The 14,184-nt window shown below is 46.3% G+C and overlaps 1 pseudogene; it reads left to right on the plus strand.

Annotated features, from left to right (window-relative positions):
* The window catches only part of LOC134984573 (zinc finger protein 585A-like), a 207,174-nt pseudogene that overhangs the window by 43,800 nt on the left and 149,190 nt on the right, over window positions 1-14,184 (plus strand).

A 14,184-nucleotide genomic window follows, 5' to 3' on the forward strand; every position in this document is an offset into this window, starting at 1 on the left:
TATTTTTGATGCAGAAGCCAAATGGGTCATTCCGACCCATTCTCAATCTCAAAATGTTAACAAATACATTTGGTTTCCAAGGTTCCACATGGAGACATTACGCTCCATAGTTTTGGCCATGGAACCGGGAGATTACATGGTATCTCTAGATATACAGGATGCTTACCTACATGTGCCTATAGCACAGTCTCATCAGTGTTACCTCCAGTTTGCCATCCTCAAGCAACATTTTCAGTTCCAGGCTTTGCCCTTCGGGCTAGCAACAGCTCTCAGGGTGTTAACCAAAATTATGGTGGTTATGGCAGCTTATCTCCGCAAGCAGGGGATAAGAATATTTCCATACCTTGACAATCTTTTAATCCTGGCACAATCTCAGGAATTACTTTTGAGCCATCTTCAACAGACAATAGTTTGTCTACAAAGACACGGGTGGCTCATAAACTGGGAAAAGTCGTCTCTTAATCAGTCACAACTGATGGTTCATTTGGGGGCCATATTGGATTCAGGTCTACAGAGAATTTTGTTACCATGGAAAAAGATATCCAAGGTGCAAGTATTGACTCAGGAGTTGTTGCACAGTCAGACAATATTAGTCCATGCAGCAATGTGACTGTTGGGTCTGATGGTGTCAACCTTCGACATGGTGGAATATGCACAATTCCACTCCAGACCTCTACAGCATCTCATTCTGACTCGATGGAACGGAAGACATCAGACAATAAAAAGACAGCTGATTAATCTTCCAGTAGATGTAAGAAGGTCTCTAGCTTGGTGGCTACAGACAGACCATCTAAGCAAGGGGAGACCTTTTTGGGTAACGGATTGGCAAATCCTGACAACAGATGCCAGTCTTCAGGGCTGGGGAGCGGTGTTCGAAAGCCTCTGGTTTCAGGGAAAATGGACCATAAAGGGAAAGTCGCCTGCCAATAAATCTGTTGCAAATAAGGGCCATATACATGGCTCTAGTTCGGGCAAAGGACAGTCTGCAAGGAAGACCAGTCTAGATTCGCTCAGACAATGCTACAGCAGTAGCGTACTTCAATCATCAGGGAGGAACTCACAGCAAAAGACTGATGGAGGAAGTAACTCACATACTAAGGTGGGCAGAACTCCATCTTCCAGCATTGTCAGCAGTGTTTGTTCCAGGAGTGCTGAACTGGGAAGTGGATTTTCTCAGTCGACAACTATTCAGGAAACCGAATGGGCACTTCATCCAGAAGTGTTTCAGACCATAGTAAACAGATGTGGGTTGCCAGGGATAGATCTCATGGCATCCCATCTGAACAACAAAGTTCCGATATATACGGATCAAAAACAAAGGATTCTGGAGCAATCCTTGTAGACGCACTGTCAGTGAATTGGGAGTTTCGTCTAGCATATCTGTTTCCTCCAGTCTCCCTGTTACCCAGGGTAGTGAGGAAAATAAAGCAAAGGGAGACATAATTGTAATAGCTCCAGCTTGGCCCAGAAGGCATTGGTACACAGATCTGCTAAGGATGTCCGTGGAAGCTCCAATACTGCTCCCTCAACGTCCAGATCTACTAATGCAGGGTCCTTGTTATCACAGTCATCTGGAACGTCTGTCTTTGACGGCGTGGCTGTTGAGACCTCTATCTTAGAAGCAAGAGGATTTTCAAAACAAGTAATTCAAACTATGCTTAGAGCAAGAAAACCTTCTTCAGCTCGTATTTATCATCGAATATGGCAAGCCTATACTCATTGATGTAGCGAAAAGTTTGGATCCAAGATCTTTTAAAGTATCCAGGATTTTGGATGGCTTCCTTGAGAGTTCAGGTATCAGCATTAACTTTATGGTTTCAGAAAAAGATTGCTGACTTACAGGATGTGCGTACTTTCTTTCAGGGAGTGATACACATTCAACCACCTTTTGTTCCTCCTGCAGTTCCCTAGTATTTGAATCTGGTTCTTAAAATCCTTCAGGGACCTCCGTTTGAACCGCTTAAGAGAGCAGATCTTAAATGGTTGACGGCTAAAGTTCTCTTTCTACTGACAATGGTGTCAGCTAGAAGAGTGTCAGATTTAGGAGCACTATCGTGTAAGTCTCCTTTTCTGATCTTTTTTCCAGATAAAGCAGTTCTCAGAACTAGATCTGGTTATCTTCCGAAGGTGGTCTCAAAATTTCACCTTAACGAAGAGATTGTAGTCCCGGCTTTTCAGGTATCGGGACTTTCTGTGGGAGAAACGTCGCTGGACGAGGTCCATGCGTTAAGAATCTACGTGGATTGTACTAGTGCCATCAGAAAGACAGATTCTCTCTTCATTCTCTACGGATTTCACAGAAGAGGATGGCCTGCTAGTAAACAGACGCTGGCAAGATGGCTCCGAATGGTAATTTCAGAAGCTTATTCTCGTGCTGATCTCCCTGTTCCGGCTAATGTCTCTACACACTACACATAAGGTAGGTCCTTCTTGGGTGGCACAACATGGTGCTTCAGCAGAACAGATTTGTAAGGCAACCACATGGTCTTCCATTAACACTTTCATTAGACATTACGCCTTGGATACTTTTGCCTCTCATGACGCTAAATTCGGACGAAAGGTTCTCCTGTCTAATCAGGAGCGTCCCCACCACTAAAAATGGCTTTGGGAATCCCAATGTTATCCTGTGGATAACCTGTGGACCCAGCCGGAGAAGTAGACGTTATGGTAAGAACTTACCGTTGATAACGTGATTTCTCCTATGTCCACAGGAATCCCACCCTGACCCACCTGATTTGAGGATCTTTACAATCACTAAACCTCTTCCCTCTTGTATGGAAGGGTGTGCATGTGTGTTCTTATCGCCTGAACAGGGTTCTACATGATGTTCCTGCCTAAATTGCTGTGGAAACAACTGATTTGACTGAGTCAGTGGGCGGGATTATATGCAAGAGCCCCGATGCATCCTTGGAGGCCAGAAAGCTTGTGACTGTTTGGTGCCATTTCCGCTGTCGCTTCGGCATATCCCAATGTTATCCTGTGGATACCTGTGGACATAGGAGAAATCACTTTATCAACGGTAAGTTCTTACCATAACGTCTATTTTGTTTGGTGCGGCAGGAGCCATAAGTTTTCTTATTTTATTTTTATAGTATTACTAATTTTTTTGAGTGATCTTTCTAAAAAAGCATCTTGTATGCACCGTAGAGTCGCTCCAACAACTCCCCGCCGGGTCGCGACAACGCTTACCCACGTGTACAAGTGAGGCAGGCACAGGTTCTGGTAAACCTTCATGGGCTACTTTGCACAGACATTATCCAATGTAGCTATTCCCTATTAACCCATACATGCAACATTCATTCTGAGGTTTTATACACCTAGGGAATTGTCAGCCTCTCAAAACAGCAGGCTGAAAGGCTGGTGGTAAGTAAATCACATAGACATGATACAACATCTTCACAGTCTACACATGTTTTAGATGAGGATTCGTTGGAGGATGAGGACTCATTGCACTTCGGAAGGTCTGGACATACCTGACATACCTGAGCTAATTAGTTCTATGTAAGCCATTCCATCATTAGAAAAGGCAGCAGAGCCTGTGTTAAAAACTATAAAAACTAAGACAACTGTGTTTAAACATCCCAAAACAGCTGATGGAAATTTTGGGTTACGCCCAGTAGGAAGTTAGAGTTCCAGGAAATGGAATTCCAATTATCCTCGTCCAGCTGGGGAATGTTTAAAAAAAGGGAGGTGGCTCCCAAAGTAGATTTGCAGGTCTTAGATTGGTGCGAAAATCTACATTACTTTTGTTTTCAACATCAATAAAAGATGTCACGGGGGGTGTGGCCTGACTGGAAAGGCAGCAGGAAACAGGATAAATGAGCACCTGCTTATATAGGTCCTTTCTGCCTTTTACAGCTGTCCTATGGGCTCTTTCTGGCCCTTTCTTGCCCCTCTGTGTGTTTTGACACCCCGGTGTGTAGGTTGCGTCGCCGGGGAGCCATTCATTTAGCTTTTGCAGGTTGCGGCCTACGCCCGGATCCGAAGCTGCGGACTGAAATTGTGCAGTGATCCCACCACAGACTGGACCTCAGTGAGGTAGCGCTGCTACTCACCGAGGGCTGTGTGCCCTGTCCACTCTTGTGCCTAGCCGTGCTGATGGAGTCGTGTGGAGAGGCTGACTGGGGATCAGCGGTGACTGCGGCGGGAGACATGGAGCGGAGCTGCTTTCCCGGCATCTGATGTGGCACATACTACGGGGATTGGTGGCCTCAGCAGGGACGCGTCAGGTTAGTCAGCTCACCCGCCTGCAGCCTGCTTTCTCCTACTGTCCGGCCGTTGAAGCCCTGAGTCGTGGCAGCGGGGAATACACGGAGCGCTTGCCTGTCATCACTCCAGCAGTGTTCCGGCATCTCCCCCTCTCCTCCTAACCCATGGTGCTATGGGGGAATCTGGCGGAGCTGTGAATTATAGAGGACATACACGTGGGGTTCCTGTGCAGCCAGATACGCTACCCTGTGCCACTGCATCCTAGTACCCTCTCCTATCTAATATGGACTGCTACACATGGAAGCCTTTCCACCTCTAAGGCGGTGACTTGTAACTATACTAAAAACCGAACTGTGCTATATCAATCAAACCTCTGTATAAATCAGTGGACGTTTCTGGGCATCTTAAAGGAACAGACACCGAGTGATCCTAACAGCTATAGGACGAACTGAATGTGATGTGTTTTATATACTCATTTATTTTAAACATGAGGAGAGTAATTGTTTATTATATATGTTTTTATTAGAAATAAATTGTTAAAATATACTAATCCGATCACTTCATTATTAGCGCTGCCAACCCACAAACTTTACCCTCTCCTCTCCTGCCTTATTACTGACCTGGTTCACCCGCCAAGGTTTTTCTGATCTGGGCTTCCCTGCCAGAAGTGCCATCTTGAAAACTGGCAATATAGCCACATGCCCTCCTGAAACCAGCCGCATCTCTGGGAGCTACAGACACTGCCAGCCCATGATCAGTGCCCTTCACTACAGTCTCTGTGATTTCCAACAGGGACTTCTGCCGCTGCGGCCCTACCTGGGCAGTAAGTGGTCGCCTGAACTGCTTATTATTACTATTGCCTGGCCTCCACTCCTGCTCTGTCGGCTCCCTCTGGTGGCAGACTGTGCTGACTACATCCTCCATACTGTTTGCTGCTGGGGTTTTTTTCCCTCCTGCTCCCCTCAATCACCGTAAGATCCAATGGGGGGCATCAGTATAGCTACGACGTAACTGTCCATATGCCCAGGACAGTAGCAGGCTCCAGTTGCTGGCTCCTATAAATTACTTTACAGCCCAAGGATGGCACCTTCTTGCTATTACCCATAAACAACTGACCTCACAATGTTTCTGTAACCGATGGCCACTGGGGGTCTATGCTCACTGATGTCTCCCTATTTCCACACTTCAATACTTCTGCTATGTCACTACTGGCCTCCTGACCTTGTTCTCTAATCTACGTAATGTTATGCTGAAGAATGGGCAGAACTGGAAAATCATCTCATAAGAAAGCTAAACCTCATCCTCAACAGGAATCCTCTCAAACTGACTTGAAACCTTTTCTTCTTCCTAATCAACTAACATTGAGCCCCAGTCTTGATCATTCAGAATCTTCTCCCATCCCGTCTTCTCCTCCAAGTCCTTCCATGATGGCTTAAACCCATTGTTTAAACTCATTGTTTAAACCGATGGCAAGCCAGGTGAGCTCTCTTCTTCTCTCGGTTCTCCTTTAAACTCTTTAACTGCCCAGGAACCTTAAATCAAAGAGCAGATGCACTCTCATTCTTTTCAAACAGATGATTCACTCAACTCCTCTGAGAAACAGTTTATTCTGATTCCAGCTTCATTTGCTTCAACTCGTACTGTTCCTCTACCTCCTCCAGGGAGAACTTTTGTAGCACCAAAATTTTGCAGGAAATAGCTTACGTGGGCTCATTCTTCATCTTTCATGGGTCATGCCGGTGGTCTTAAGACTCTCCAGTTCATTCAGCGATTCTACTGGTAGTGTTCACTCTAGGAGTGAACAGGGGCAGGGCGCCGGACTCAGCGGGGGCACATGTGTGCGGCGCGCGCCCGAAATGGGGGCGTGGCCACGCAAATTAGGGGGCGTGGTGACGCCTCCGTCATTTTAGGGGGCGGTGCGGCCCACAGACGCTACTATAGAGAGCGTCTGTGGCCGGCGACGTCACTGTTGGGGGCGTGCCCAGCACCTCCGTCGGTGCTGGGCTTCCCCCAGCCCTCTCCCAATGCGTAAATGGATGCCGCGCGCATGCGCACGGCATCTATACACGCCGGGAGGGCAGGGAGCGGGCGGCTGTTCTAGCAGGGCGCCGCAAAAGGGCAGGGCGGGTTTTGCCTGTTAAAAAACGGGCAGGGCGCGGCGCCCTGCTAAAACAGCCTAGAGGGAACACTATACTGGTGGCCTCATCTTAAAAAGGATGTCTTTGAATTTGTAGCAGCCTTTTCTAAATGTGTTCAACATAAAAGTCCACAAGCATCTCCCTCAGGTCTTCTTCATCCACTTCCAACACCTCAAAAGCCTTGGACTCGCATCTCTATGGATTTCATAACCGATTTGCCGGTCTCCAGAGGGCATAACACCATTTGGGTCATTGTGGAATGGTGTTCGAAGATGGCTCACTTCATACCCCTCACCGGTCTTCTCTCTGCTCCTCAACTATCCAAATTGTTTTTCTCATAGATTTTTCATTTGCATTGCTTTCCACAGGAAATAGTTTCTGATCAGGGTCCTTAATTCGTCGCCAAGCTCTCAGCTCTGTCCTAGGAATCAAGTTGAACTTCTCTTCAGCCTACCATCCCCAGACTGACAGACAGACTGAAAGAGTCAACCAAGATCTGGAAACTTTCTTACGGATGTTCATGTCCCCTGCTCAGGAAGACTGGATGGATTACCTCCCATTTGCTGAGTTTGCATACTATAACCTATATCATTCTTCTACCAATTCCACCTCTTGAGGTTCCTGCTGGTGAATCCGCTCTTCATCAGTTCACTAAGATTTGGAGACAAATTCATAAGGCGCTACTTAAGACTTCCCAGAAATAAAAGACCTGCGCTGATCGGAAACATAGGGCTGTTCCTAGTCTCAAAGTGGGAGATCGTGTTTGGATATCCACTAGAAACCTCAGACTCAAAGTTCCTACAAAAAGTTTGCTCCAAGATTCATCGGTCCGTATCCTATTAAGAGTGTTGAATCCTGTTTCTTACAGGGTGAAACTGCCTCCCTATTTGAAAATTCCCAATGCCTTTCACATTTCTCTGCTAAAGTCTCCTGTACTAAATCATTTTTGGGCAGCTTTCCCTTAACCTCCGAAGGTTCAAGCTGCTCAAAATGAGGAATTAGAGGTTCATAAGTTTCTTGACTTCCGCAAGAGGTATGGTCGTCTCCAGTGTCTCATAGATTGGAGAAGATATGGTCCGGAGGAAAGATCTTGGGTGGCTGCAGAGGATGTTCATGCTCCAAGACTGAGTTATGCCAAGAATCCCACTAAGCAGCGTGGGTGTTCGGAGACCACCCTAAAAAGGGGGGTACTGTCAGCATCTGGAGTCTTACCACCGGTTCTGGTCCCTGCGGCCTTCCTCTTAGCTGACTTGTGTCACTGCGATGGATAGGAACTACAGCAGCAAGGTCCTCCGATGTGGCTGCCGGGTGTCTGGAGGTCCGGGTCCTGGGGAGCGGAGCATGGCAGCCGGAGGTGTCTGTTTCCGAGTGTCCTGTTGCTGGAGTGCAGCGTCTGGGAGGCTGAGGCCAGAGGTAGTGGCTGTGTGCTGGTTCCACATGTGTCCTCTGTGCGGGGAGCCACCATGTTGGAGACCAATCCAAGACAATAGGTATTCCAGTTCACGTCCAGCCAATCCGGTACAGCCTTCACTTATAAAAAGGGGTTGATGCTTAGCTATGTTGCCTGTACTTCAAGTTACTTGCTGCTGTAGGGTGCCCTGAACTCTGTGCCCCCAGGTTAACCCCCGGTATCCTAGTTCTGTTGTTTCCACCTGGTGGTCAGTTCTGTTATTGCAGTCCTTTGCTCCCAGTCCACCTGCTCTTGTGGTTTAACCACTGGGCCCTCTATCTGGTAGAGGGTCTCCATTTGCTGATGGTGCTCACAGCGATCCTCTCTTCAGCATCGTTTACAAATCACAAGTCACTTCTTCATTCAGCATCGTTTACAAATCACTAACCTTTCGTCTTTCAGAATTCACTCAGACTTCTCTCCTAGTCGTTGTGTATGATTGAGGTCTCATTAAAACTGAATTCCTCTTTCTTCAGTGTATCATTCCGGGTCATTGTCCTCATTGCCTACCGCTCTACATCTTCGGGCCTAAGTCTTCAATCCATGAGTAAGAACTGCATTCAGCCACCTTGTTTCCTTCCTTTGCCGATAGCTGCTCCCTCAGTCAATTATCAGTCGTCAGATCCCCAACTCAAGCCAAGCATGACATGGAAGAAGGGAAATTCCTGGTTTCTCTGGATATTAAGGATGCGTATCCCAATATGGCCACCTCTTCAGGCTTACCTCAGGTTTGCACTGCAGGACAGTTATTACCAGGTTCAGGCCTTGCCTTTCGCTCTCTCATCGACACTGATGGTGTTATCAGGGGTGATGGCAGAGATGTTGCTACAACTCCACAAGCAGGAAGTGAACATCGTTCCTAACTTGGATGATCTCTTCATAATGGCTATATTCAGAGCACAGTTGATGGAAAAGATCAGCCTTCCAACACGACTACTCACGGATCATGGGTGGATTCTCAATCTGCAGAAATCCCACCTAGAACCTACGCAGAGGCTTCAGTTCCTGATAATGATACTGGACACGGTGTCTCAGAAGGTGTTCCTTCCTATGGACAAGGCAAAGATAATTCAGACGATGGTATGTTCCATTTTGAAGCTTAACAAAATCTCGGTACATCTTTGCATACGCTTACTGGGAAAGATGATGGCCTCCTACGATGCAATTCTGTACGGAAGATTCCATGCATGACCATTCCATCTGGATCTGCTGGACAAATGGTCTGGGTCACATCTGCACGTACGCCAGATGATATGCCTTACACGAAACGCCAGGATTTCCCTCTTATGGTGGTTGCTGATCTCCCTTCCAGAGGGTCAACACTTCGGAATTCATCATTGGATTCTGCTGACAAAGGATGCAAGCCTCCATAATTGGGGTGCAGTGACACTAGGGGCTCGGTTCCAATGAAGGTGGTCTGATCAAGAAGCTTCCCTTCTGATAAATGTTTTGGAACTCAGGGCGATTTACAGTGCCCTTCTGCTGACCTCTTTATATCCTTCAGTATCAGGCCATACAGGTATGGTCGGAAAACGCACCAACTGTGGCGTACATAAACCAACAAGGAGGTCCAAACAGCAGAGCTGCAATGAGGGAGGTGTCACAGATATTCCTCTGGGTGGAGCGGAATCCCAAGGCCATTTCTGACATATTAATTCCGGGAGTAGACAATTGGGGAGCAGACTTCCTCAGTAGACACAATCTGCACCTGGGGGAATGGGGTCTCTACCCGCAAGTGTTTCAGCAGATATTTCATCGGTGGGGCTACCCGCAAATCAACTTGTTGGTTTCTCAGCTCACCAAGAAGCTTCTGCGTTACTGTTCTGGGATGAGGGATCCACAGGCCACAGCAGTGGGCGCTTTTGGCGAAACCGTGGATTTACCGGTTGGTGTACTTGTTGCCTCCAGTTCCTCTAATTCCAAGAGTTCTCAAAAGACTTAAAGGGACAGAGTTCAGGCAATTCTGATTGCCCCAGACTGGCCCCACAGGGCCTGGTATGTACACATTTGAGCCTTATTACTCGTAGGCCCCTGGCCTCTGCCAATTCAGGATGATCATCTTACACAAGGGCCATTCGTCTATCCAGACTTACCACGGCTACGTTTGATGCAATGGAAGTATATTGGGAGGATTTTTGCCAGTAAAGAGATTCCGGGCAAGGTTATCTCGACTATGCTGAAAGCCGGCCAGATGGTCGCATCGAAATATTACCATCGCATATGGAAGAAATGTGTCTCTTGGTGTGAAGGTCAACCGTATTCTGCTGTGGATTTTCATCTGGTACATTTCTTGCACTTCCTGCAGGCTGTTGTGGATGTGGGCCTACGTTTAGGCTCCATAAAAGTGAAAAATCTCAGCCTTGTCTTTTTCTTCCAGGGAACAATTGGCCGTTCTCCCAGTGGTCCTTCATATTCGACCACCCTTTGTGCCTCCCACAGCACCGTGAGTTCTCAATTTGGTTCTGGCCTTTCTCCAATCGGTTTGATTGAACCTTTCCACAAGGTGGACATGGAGTATTTGACATGGCAGGCTATCATGTTGTTAGCCTTGGCCTCAGTGATAGAGCGGTGCTTAAAACTCGCTAGACATTCTTACCTAAGGTGGTGCCAGCATTTCATATCAATTGGCCGGTGGTGGTTCTGGTTGTCACTGGCACGTCTGTTACACCAATGTCCTTGGACGTGGTTCGGGCTTTGGAGATTTATGCCAAGAGGCCAGCTATTCTCAGAAAATCAGACTCGCTCTTTGTTCTCTATGATGCTTCAAAGATTGGTTGTCCTGCTTCGAAGCAGTCTATTGCGTGTTGGATCAGGCTTACGATCCAACAGGCTCACTCTTCAGCGGCTTTGCCGCTGCCAAGTTCTGTTCAGGCCCACTCCACACAGTCAGTGGGTTCTTCCTAGGTGGCTGCCCGGGGTGTTTCGGCTTTGTAGTTATGCTAGGCAGCTACTTGGTTGGGTTCGAACATGCTGTAAAGTTTTAAAGGTTCAACACCTTGGCTACTGAGGATCTTCAGTTTGACCAATCAGTTTTGATGGGGTCTCAGCACTCTCCCACCCAGTTTGGAGTTTTAGAACTTCCCCATGGTACTAAGACCAACCCAGTATCCCCTTGGACATTAGAGAAAATAGGATTTTAATATCTACCGGTAAATCCTTTTCTCATAGTCCATAGGGGATACTGGGCACCCGCCTCTGTGCTTTGATATTTTCCAGCAAGAGTTGTTCTTGTGTGTTGTAGTTTGGGTCTGCTTTTGCTGTCCCTATTTTCAAGTTGTGGTTAGTGTTGCTATCCTCTTGTTATGTTGTGTGCTGGTTCGTTCTCTCACCACTTTCTTGTCTCTTTTCCGCCTTTCAAAGTATGTCCGTCTCCTCGGGCACAGTTTTCCTAGACTGAGGCTGCAGGAGGGGCATAGAGGGGAGGAGCCAGCACACTCTGAAGAAGTTTTAAAGTGCCAGGCTCCAATGGACCCCATCTATACCCCATGGTACTAAGACCATCCCAGTATCCCCTATTAACTACGAGAAAGGGATTTAGCGGTAGGTATTAAAATCCTATGTTTTCAGAATAGCAGGGCCATCCTCGGGTGAAGGTATCACTGCGAAGGCGCCGTTTCACATTACAATAACCTTAGTAGGAAATACCCATTTGTATTGTACATTTCCTTGGGTGGAATAGACGCCTTTTGGCTAGCGTCACAGGAGAAATATCTAGAAATTTCTACAGATTATCCAGGCACTCATTTGTGGATGAGGAATACAAAGCAGCCTGTAGAATGTGTTCTTTAATATGAACAAAGTGGACCTAGCAGAGTGTCCCTCGGGGCTTGGATCGGGGCCTGTTTACCCACCGGTGACCCGCTAACCGGGATGCTGGCGCTGTACTCATCACTCTTCTTTCTTCTGGCTTTGTTAGGGGGTGGCGGCCATGCTGCGGGAGAGAGCAGTCACCTCGTGGGTTTGCGATCAGCACCCTCAGGAGCTCAGTGTCTTGTCAGCAGACTAGAGAACCATTAACTCTTCAGAAAGTTGGTTCCTACTGCCCCCCCCCTAAGTCCCAGGAAGCAGGATGGCTGTTGCCAGCAGCCTTCCTGTAACCTAACTAACTCTAGAAAATAAACAACTCCTAGGAGCTCCCCTAGCTGTGACCGGCTCCTCCGGTCACATTTTCTAAACTGAGTCTGGTAGGAGGGGCATAGAGGGAGGGGCCAGCCCACACTATTAAACTCTTAAAGTGCCAATGGCTCCCAAAGGACCCGTCTATACCCCATGGTATTAAATGGACCCCAGCATCTTCTAGGACGTTAGAGAAAGTAGATTATAACCTAGCAGATGATGATGATGATTGCAGGGTATTATATGGTGTATTGCATGTAAAGTACCTTGTTCCACACCTACTCTGCTGTAGCAATATACGTTATATAAGGGTGAGTAACACGTGTACAGGCTTACCAGCGTATGAGCACACACATAAAGGAATGCTACCTTACCAATGCTTCCAGGAGTAACGTTAGGAGACATTTCTCTGATCCATCAGCTCATATGACTGATGTTATTGTTCATCTAGAATCTCCAATTCATACGATATGTTCCCCATCCATTGTTTTACATTGGTGCTGACATAGGATTTGGCGAGTGACTACATCTCCATTTATACTTCATGGTTAGGTTACCAGTACAAGAGAGAGATATATCTAAGTCTTATTATAATATTACATTTGTTAATGTGAGTGTTCTCAGGAGGGTGGACACAATGATAGTCTGAGACACAATATTATAAAGCCTTCAGTAAAAGTTATGTTTTATTATACACACACATTTACAATTAAGTGTCCCAGAGAGTCGTCTTCTCCTATTGTTTACAAGATTAATATTGTTACAGATAATGTCACATTTCCATAATGTATTTTATTTCCAGCAGATGGACACACAAGCAGGAATATCTCAGAAGGACATCTAATGTTATCCCCGGATTGTGACATAAAAGATCATGACAGTATACAGGAATCTCCAGGAGATAATCCCATTATCCCAATTGTACATCCAGCTCTATCAGCTGATCCCTCTGATCCTGGGAAATGTTCTCCTGATCACTCTGATATTGGTGCATCTGTTACAGCTCTGACAGTAGATACAGTGTTTCCCTGTTCTATAGATGCCAAATGTTTTACACAGAACACAAAGCCTATTAACCCACACACAGGTAAGGCAGGTGAGAGGCCACTGATATGTTCAGAGTGCGGGAAATGTTTTACACAAAATTCACAACTTGTTACACATCAGCAAAGTCACACAGGTGAGAAGCCATTTCCATGTTCTGAGTGTGGGAAATGTTTTGTATCGAAATCACATCTTGTTATACATAACAGAAGTCACACAGGTGAGAAGCCATTTTCTTGCTCTGAGTGTGGGAAATGTTTTCCATGGAAATCACATCTTGTTAGACATCAGCAAAGCCACACAGGTGAGAAGCCATTTTCTTGCTCTGAGTGCGGGAAATGTTTTTCACGGAAATCACATCTTGTTAGACATCAGCAAAGCCACACAGGTGAGAAGCCATTTCCGTGTTCTGAGTGTGGGAAATGTTTTTCACGGGAATCACATCTTGTTAGACATCACAGAAGTCACACAGGTGAGAAACCATTTTCTTGCTCTGAGTGTGGGAAATGTTTTACACGGAAATCAGATCTTGTTATACATCACAGAAGTCACACAGGTGAGAAGGCATTTCCATGTTCTGAGTGTGGGAAATGTTTTGCACGGAAATTAGATCTTGTTATTCATCACAGAAGTCACACAGGTGAGAAGCCATTTCCATGTTCTGAGTGTGGGAAATGTTTTACACACAAATCAGATCTTAATGTACATCACAGAAGTCACACAGGTGAGAAGCCATTTGCATGTTCTGAGTGTGGGAAATGTTTTGCACATAAATCAGATCTTGTTAGACATCGGCGAACTCACACAGGTGAGAGGCCATTTTCTTGCTCTGAGTGTGGGAAATGTTTTACAAAGAAATCATATCTTGTTAGACATCAGCGAACTCACACAGGTGAGAGGCCATTTTCTTGCTCTGAGTGTGGGAAATGTTTTACATGGAAATCCCAACTTGTTACACATCAGCAAAGTCACACAGGTGAGAAGCCATTTCCATGTTCTGAGTGTGGGAAATGTTTTGCACAGAAATCAGATCTTGTTATACATCACAGAAGTCACACAGGTGAGAAGCCATTTTCTTGCTCTGAGTGTGGGAAATGTTTTACAAAGAAATCACATCTTGTTAGACATCAGCGAACTCACACAGGTGAGAGGCCATTTCTATACTCTGAGAAATAAATCAGCTCTTGCACACAATAAACATCACTCAGGTGAGGAACCATTTTAATC

This window comes from Pseudophryne corroboree (genome assembly GCF_028390025.1).
Source record: "Pseudophryne corroboree isolate aPseCor3 chromosome 3 unlocalized genomic scaffold, aPseCor3.hap2 SUPER_3_unloc_66, whole genome shotgun sequence".
NCBI classification, from domain to species: domain Eukaryota; kingdom Metazoa; phylum Chordata; class Amphibia; order Anura; family Myobatrachidae; genus Pseudophryne; species Pseudophryne corroboree.